Here is a 7,239-nt window from a genome sequence, read left to right on the forward strand (position 1 = left end):
TCACACACACCTTTCTATCTCTATGACTTATTTATAGGCAAACGGATTTACAAACAACAAATGAAATTTAATTTGAGTGGTTGGAGCAGCTGATGGATGGCAGGACAAATGTTTACAAAGTGTTTAGAGGTTTGGTTAACAATAAATACAAAATAGATACAAAGATGGTAAAGTCTTTATGAGATTTGACTTTTGTTTTCCTTTTACCATCCATCCGATCACTTCCTTCTTGTTTTTTCTTCTCTTGCCTATCACATGCAGAATACGTGGCTTATACATGACTTTACTGGTTCTGAGCTTCTACTACTACATTAAATTCTTGTAATTGGAGACGCATTTACTATTTTAATGTCGTCATTACTAACATCATCATTCCATTGCATTTTGCAGATTATAATAATTTTCATTATCTAGGTTTTCCCAAAATAATGTGTCGTCGCTAAGGTAAGAAAATGGTTCTAGTATTTCTACACTGAGTTCGATTATAAAATCCTGTTCTTCAGAAGTAATAAAAGGTTTTGGAATAGTGATGTGTTCTAAGGGTTTGTTTCTCCATATGGACATGGTTTTTGTTTCACCAATGAGATGAAATAATTTGTTTCGAGTTGGTCTAAGATCATAAATCTGAAAATCTCTAAAGCGAGCAAAAAATTCTGGAAATTCATTTGAACGGGTCATTTCCCATTCTGGTTCTTGTTGAGGAATAAGTGGTTCTTTATTGTGTTTTATATATACATGGTGATAGGCTAGTACTACTGATCCATCAGTTTGAAATAAAGGTGGAATGGTTTCAAAAGAAATGTCTATCTATTTTTCGATTTTGAAAAGATAAGTTAAAATATCTTTTAATTTTTCTAGGAAATTTTCAGGGATTTGAGATACATGGTTCATAAAAACATTTTTTTAAATTCCCTGATCCATGAACTGGGGTACTAAATCAAAATTTTCTTTATTCACAATAGACATAGTCACATAGGCTAAATATATTACAAGGAAAAATTCAGGGTCATGATATGTCATATACCTTATTTTTATCCCGACATTTTTGGTTTTAAAATGTTTACACAAAAGTTCTTGATTTTTAAAAACTTTGTTATATTGGGTTTGTAGAAAAAAGGTTTCAACTAAAGAGTAGTTATCAACTCCAATTAGGTTCTTAACAACAAGTTTTTCATATTGTCCAGATAAAAGAGTTGATTTCTTAATTAAACTAAGCATTTCATATTAACTATTTGAACAACTGGTTTGACTGGTTGACACTGTACCAATTTTCAAATCGTTTATCAGTTTTTTTTTATTTTCTTGGATTTTTGAGGTTTTGAAATTTTTGGGTTTCTAAAGAAATCAGTTGGTTTTGAAGGTTTTGTATCCTTATGATAGGAGCATTTTTTGTTCCAGTCTCATTTAGTCGAATCCGTCTTGATCGCCTCCGGCCATCTGAAGTCTAACAGGTCATGGATCTATAAGAGGAGTCTCTCTTAGGAGATGCTAAGGGGGTGAGTATCATTTGTTGTTGTTGTCGGCTGTGTCGCCTCTTGTTAGCTTGCCTCGATTGGTTCGAAGACTTAGAAGTCCCCGCCTTATCATTCTTGGTTGGATGATTAGTGACCAAGACTTCTTGAGAAGCTGCTTAGACATCGTTTTCGAGCGTAGAATATTTGTTCGCTCACCTGAACAGGTCATCCATTGTCACAAATGACTTCTTTGCAAGGGACTCAAAAATGGCATGTCTAGGCTGATGTTGTGCTTGAAGATCTGCAGGATTACGTCCATACTGCAAGATTCAACTTGGAGCACTACTTGCCCGAACTGCTTCATGAAGTCCCTTAGCAACTCATTCTCCTACAACTTGATGTTCAACAAGGTGCATATGTTCTGCTTATGGAAAACGGAACATAGATAGTAGCCTACAAAGGCTTTCGAGACATCCCGAAAAGTGTTCATAAAATTCTGTGGGAGACGGTGGAACCAAAAGAGAGGTTGGCCATGTAGGCTGGTTGGAAAGACTTTGCACATCACTGCATCATTCCCTATGTCGAGGGTCATAAGCTGCCTAAAGTGCATGATGTGATCGTGAATTTTGGTACTACGAATCCTTTGGGTGGCTTGTAGTTAATAATATGGGAGCCAAACAGTGTGGAGAGCATGTCATCTAGCCATTGACTGATAGAGCTAAGCGGGGCTCGTGTCACTAGTACTTCCGTCTGCTGCTACTTTGGTAGCCGAAATGGCCAGTTTGACATAGTTGTTGCAATTAGAGGACCTAAACATGCCCTCAAAGTTCCTGACATACACGGTTGTCCTTCCATGCCTAGTGCTTGAGGTCCCAGCTGGGCTCGCATTACATCAGATAAATGTGACCTTATATCGCACCTCCTCTTCCTTGATGCTCGAGTAGAGCTAATGCCTTCATCCAACTACGTTTGGCGAGCTAGCGAAGACTCTACCTCGGATCATCTCAAGTAACTGCCAAAGGAGAACTCTATGCCCCCAAGGAAAGATGCCTCATCATTTCGTCTTGAGGTTGTTTGTCAGCTCTAAGTGTGCCGACTTTGAGAGGGGCCCGTTGTTGACATTTGAGCCAACAACTCTTCATTCTCTTTTTTGAGTCGTTTCATTTGGCGGAGCAGAGTCTGTATCTTCCGCTCATTTTCTTATTAGCATCTCTCCATCTTTTCACCCCCAGGCAAAATAGTCTTTATCACCCATAGCTTATGATTGGTTTATGGAGGGTGTTGACATCCTTAGGTCTTTCCCACAGATGACGCCAATGTTGGTGTAGTGTCAATTGGATACAGGTTCATCTAGCTTCACTAAAGTCAAATGGACTTCTTCCCTGCACAGAAGAATGTCTAGACAGGTGGTTCAGGCATGCCCCTCCAAAGCTTAAGTCAGAAATTAGCAAGGATCAATCCAACGGTTTTGAATGGCTACGTATGCGCGTACCTTTTTCATGCTTCTCGAGGGGTTTTTATAGAACGGATGGCACCATTGTCACTACATTGATTGTGCATTCATGTCTTTCTTGTAATGATGATTGCTATCAGGGAGGAAATCAAGCCTTAGCAAGACAATTAACGCCACCATCTCGGCGCGGATTGGGCAATCATACCAAGCAAGAGCTGCTAACTAGTGCCATTTTCTGGTTGTTATGTAAAAGTCTCAAACTATGTAGTTGATTGTGCATTTACGTTTGTGAATGTCGCTGATTGCATGTAACAATTGATTGACATTAATTTTTAGGCGTAAATGTTGTTTAGATTGTGGCTCAAGCATTGGGTGTGATTAACCATTTGTCCAATTCATGGAATTTTCAACTGGGTTGATTTGTTTGTCTGGAAATCTCAGCCGGCTTGGTTTGTCCGTTCCATCTGGCATTGGAAAAGAAGGAAATCTCTCTCCTCTTGTGCCAGACGGAGCTTATCTTGGTCTAGACAGATTGATCCCCTGACGAATCATCTACTTACCTTGGACGGACCAAGGGGTCTTTAGTTTGGGAAGGACACGTGGAGGGAAGCTCTCCACAATTTTGCTTAAAGATATATAGAATTTATGAAGGATATATCTAAATCCTCCCCCATCAGATTAGGTTATAACCCCCAACTATGCATGATGGGCCAAAGAGAAATGGATAATTCTCATCAATTAATGTGAAAAGACTCGAAGTATGTACACATGTCATGATCTCTTATTATAAATGTAACTAAAGCATGTTAGATATTTCTACAATTATAACAAACATGTATGTTAAAACTTATACAATTTAAAATAATAAAAATTAAAAGAAATTTGACAACAAAAGCATAATTTATAGATTATATTGAAAGAAAATTGAGGAAAATAAAAAATAAAATAAAAATATGTTTTTCAACTGAAGTACTTGTTTTTTCAATAAAAAAACATTTTAATTATTTTTTTTTAGTCCAGAGTGTTTGTATATTTTTTTTATTCTTAAAAGTTATAAATTAAATATTTTTAAAAATTAAAAAAAATTAAATTTCAAAATTACTAATATTTATGGTGATAATATCAATTTTGTATAAAAGTACATAAAAGTAGGATAACGGGAAAATATGAAGTTTTTATAGGAGAGGTTAATTTGATTGACATGCCTACTTAAAATCTTCGTAAAAAATAAATTTTATAAATATAATAAATTTATAGGGATGTTAAATGTGTTTAGTATTTACATCAAACCTAAGGGGTTTGAATGAAACTAACTTTTTTTTTTTTTTTTGTAATTTATGATTTATTTTTAGAGAAGTTTGAAATAGATAGTGAAAATTATGCCCTATAATAATAATGTCTTTATAATTTGAACAATAATTATAATGAGATGTTATTCCATGAAATTATAATAGAAATCTTTAGATTAATTAATGATTAGTATTAGGGAGAATCATGTAATAGTGTGTTATCTCAAAAAAAAAAATTATATTTTTTGAAACTTTGACTTTTTTCTTTTAAAGTTCATTCATTTTGAGTAAAATAACTTTCAAAATATGCACTTCTATAGTAAAAAATCATTAACATACCAAAACTACCCTTCTAACCCTCATCATCCAACCTTCAATCTTTTTTCTTTTTTTTTCCTCCATAATACTTCCACATTTTTGTTTTTTTTTTTTTTAATATGTTGGCTTCATAAAAAAATTTCAATTTCAATTTTTTTCCACAATTTCATATTTTCATATTTATTGATTTTAATTATTTATGAACATTTTAACATAAAATAATAATATATAATAAATCATTAATGAGAACAAATTTAATATAAAAATAAATACATAAGAACACATTTAGAGATTTAGGACATAAAATTTTTTACATTCCTAAAACATAAGATTTTTTATTTTATAAATTTTATTACATTATCATATTATTTTATTGTTTGTATTTTTTAATATTTTAAAACTTTCATATGAAAATCAAAATTGATAATTATAGCTTTAATTTTTTGCTTGTAAACTTGACCACGGTTTAAACTTTTTTTTGTTAAAATATTTAATATTTTTAGTTAAAAAAGATAAAAACTTGGTTGTGGTTTTAACTTTTAATATTTTGCTTTGTTAAGATTTAAAATTGTTTATTTATATAAAATAAAATATATATTTTTTATTAAAAATGCATTTAACTATTTATATTATTTTCTCTTAATTTTGTTAAAAATTAAATTTTTGCATATCGAAGATGTGCATCCATCGATATTCATATAGGCCTTGGAAAATATAATACCAAACTTTTCTTGGAAAAAAAATACCACTCTTTTATAAAAAAAGTAACACTAAAATATATTAATAGTACCACCAATAATGTACAACTTTTCTTTGAATTTTTAGGAAAAAAAAAAGTATCATTCTTTTATAAAAAAAAAGGTAACAGTGAAGTGTATTAAAAGTATCATTATAGTAAGAATGATATATCATTATTCTTTGATTTATTGTAAGATATGCAAAAAAATTATTTTTAATAAAATTAAAAGAAAATTAATATAAATACAAATTCTTTATCAAAAATATATTTTATTTTTATTTATATAATAAAAAAAATTAAAAATTTTAACAAATCAAAATGGTAAAGCCATAACCAAATTTTTATCTTCTTTAATTAAAAATATAAACATTTTAATCAAGAAAAAAGTTAAAACCACTGAGAATTTACATACTTATAAGTAAAAAGTTAAATTTGTTTATTATGTATTTATTTTTTCTCATTAATGATTTATTATATGTTATTATTATTATTTTATATTTAAAATGTTCATAAATAATTAAAATCAAAAAATGAAAGAGTGGAAAAAATTATATTAAAAATATTTTATGAGAATGTGTAATTAGCATATTATAAAAAATGAAAAAAAATGAAAAAATAAATAAAAATAATGTTGTATGTTGATCGCCAGATGTCAAGTTTAAAAACATTGATAAGCATGATTGAAAAAAAAAATCATGTGGGATGGTTGATTGCCACTTGTCAATTTTCTTCTTAAAATAATAACAATTATGAGTTTTTTCAATTGCCATGTCAATTTTAACAAAAAAAGGAAAAAGAAAAAAAGATATGATAGTTGATGACTAACTACAAAAAAAAAAAAAAAAAGTGAAAGATAACCTTGGAATTTTATTTATATTTTGGATTGTTAGTGAAACTTTACATGATTTCCCTTTAGTATTATCATATTTTGCGACTAGTATTTTTTTTATTTTTATGCCTTATTAATATTATCATATTATTTATAAAAGTACATAATTACCTAAGAATATAATTATAATAATAATAATAGAGGGGTATAAATAAAAGACACTCCTTAGTATCAATTAGTCACATAATAAGAAAATAATATAAAATGATAAACATAATATTTTAGCCTTTAACATGGCTAAAATTCATTTCAAAACAATTAATAAAACTATAAATATCCCTTCTTCTTTTTTCATAAAGAGCAAAAAAATAATAATTAAAAAGATGTTGTAATTTATTCATTAATAATAATAGTGGTTATTTTAAATTAGTTATAAACATGACTAATGAGTATATTCAATCTTTTTCAGGCTATCGAATCGACAAGGGTGTAGCGAATAGTCAAGGCTACCTGAAAAAGGATGGCCGACATTCATCAATAGGTGGATCCGCAGTAGAGGTTGGTTCAACCACTCGACGACAGGCACTTGCCATTGAAAAACCAATAAAACCATTTCGGTAGAAATTTATGAAATTACAAAGGGCAAGTGAACCAGGCAAAACCTAATGCTTGTGAAAGGTTCTTGATCCATTGGGCAATTATATTAGTATGGGTTGCCATGAAAAAGGGGTTGACTTAAAGAGAATTCTATCTAGGTTGCCATTGATATGAATGCAGATCCAACTATTTCTTCCATTCAGTAGCAAAATTTTTTCAATGGTGGGCAATAATATGAGAGCCAGACTTCTTATTGACATTTCCCATGGTATCTTGAATAATGTGCTCATTATTAAAATAGCTAAAAATATGATACAGATTTCCTAGTCTAAATCTACCCATTTCAACATAACAGAAAGAAAACATAAAAAATGAAAAATGGCTAGCAGCTTTGCTTCCATGCTCAATTTCACCATCAAACGCAATGTCAACTGCACATCACACCTATTTTGGACACAACCTAATCATCTAGTTTCATGTTCAAGTGCCACAAATTTCAGTTAAGTAATTAAGACACACACACAACCTACCATCCTTGCTTAACCACACTCAAGACACTG

The sequence above is a fragment of the Vitis riparia genome, chromosome 12 (assembly GCF_004353265.1).
Source record: "Vitis riparia cultivar Riparia Gloire de Montpellier isolate 1030 chromosome 12, EGFV_Vit.rip_1.0, whole genome shotgun sequence".
Taxonomy (NCBI): Eukaryota; Viridiplantae; Streptophyta; class Magnoliopsida; order Vitales; family Vitaceae; genus Vitis; species Vitis riparia.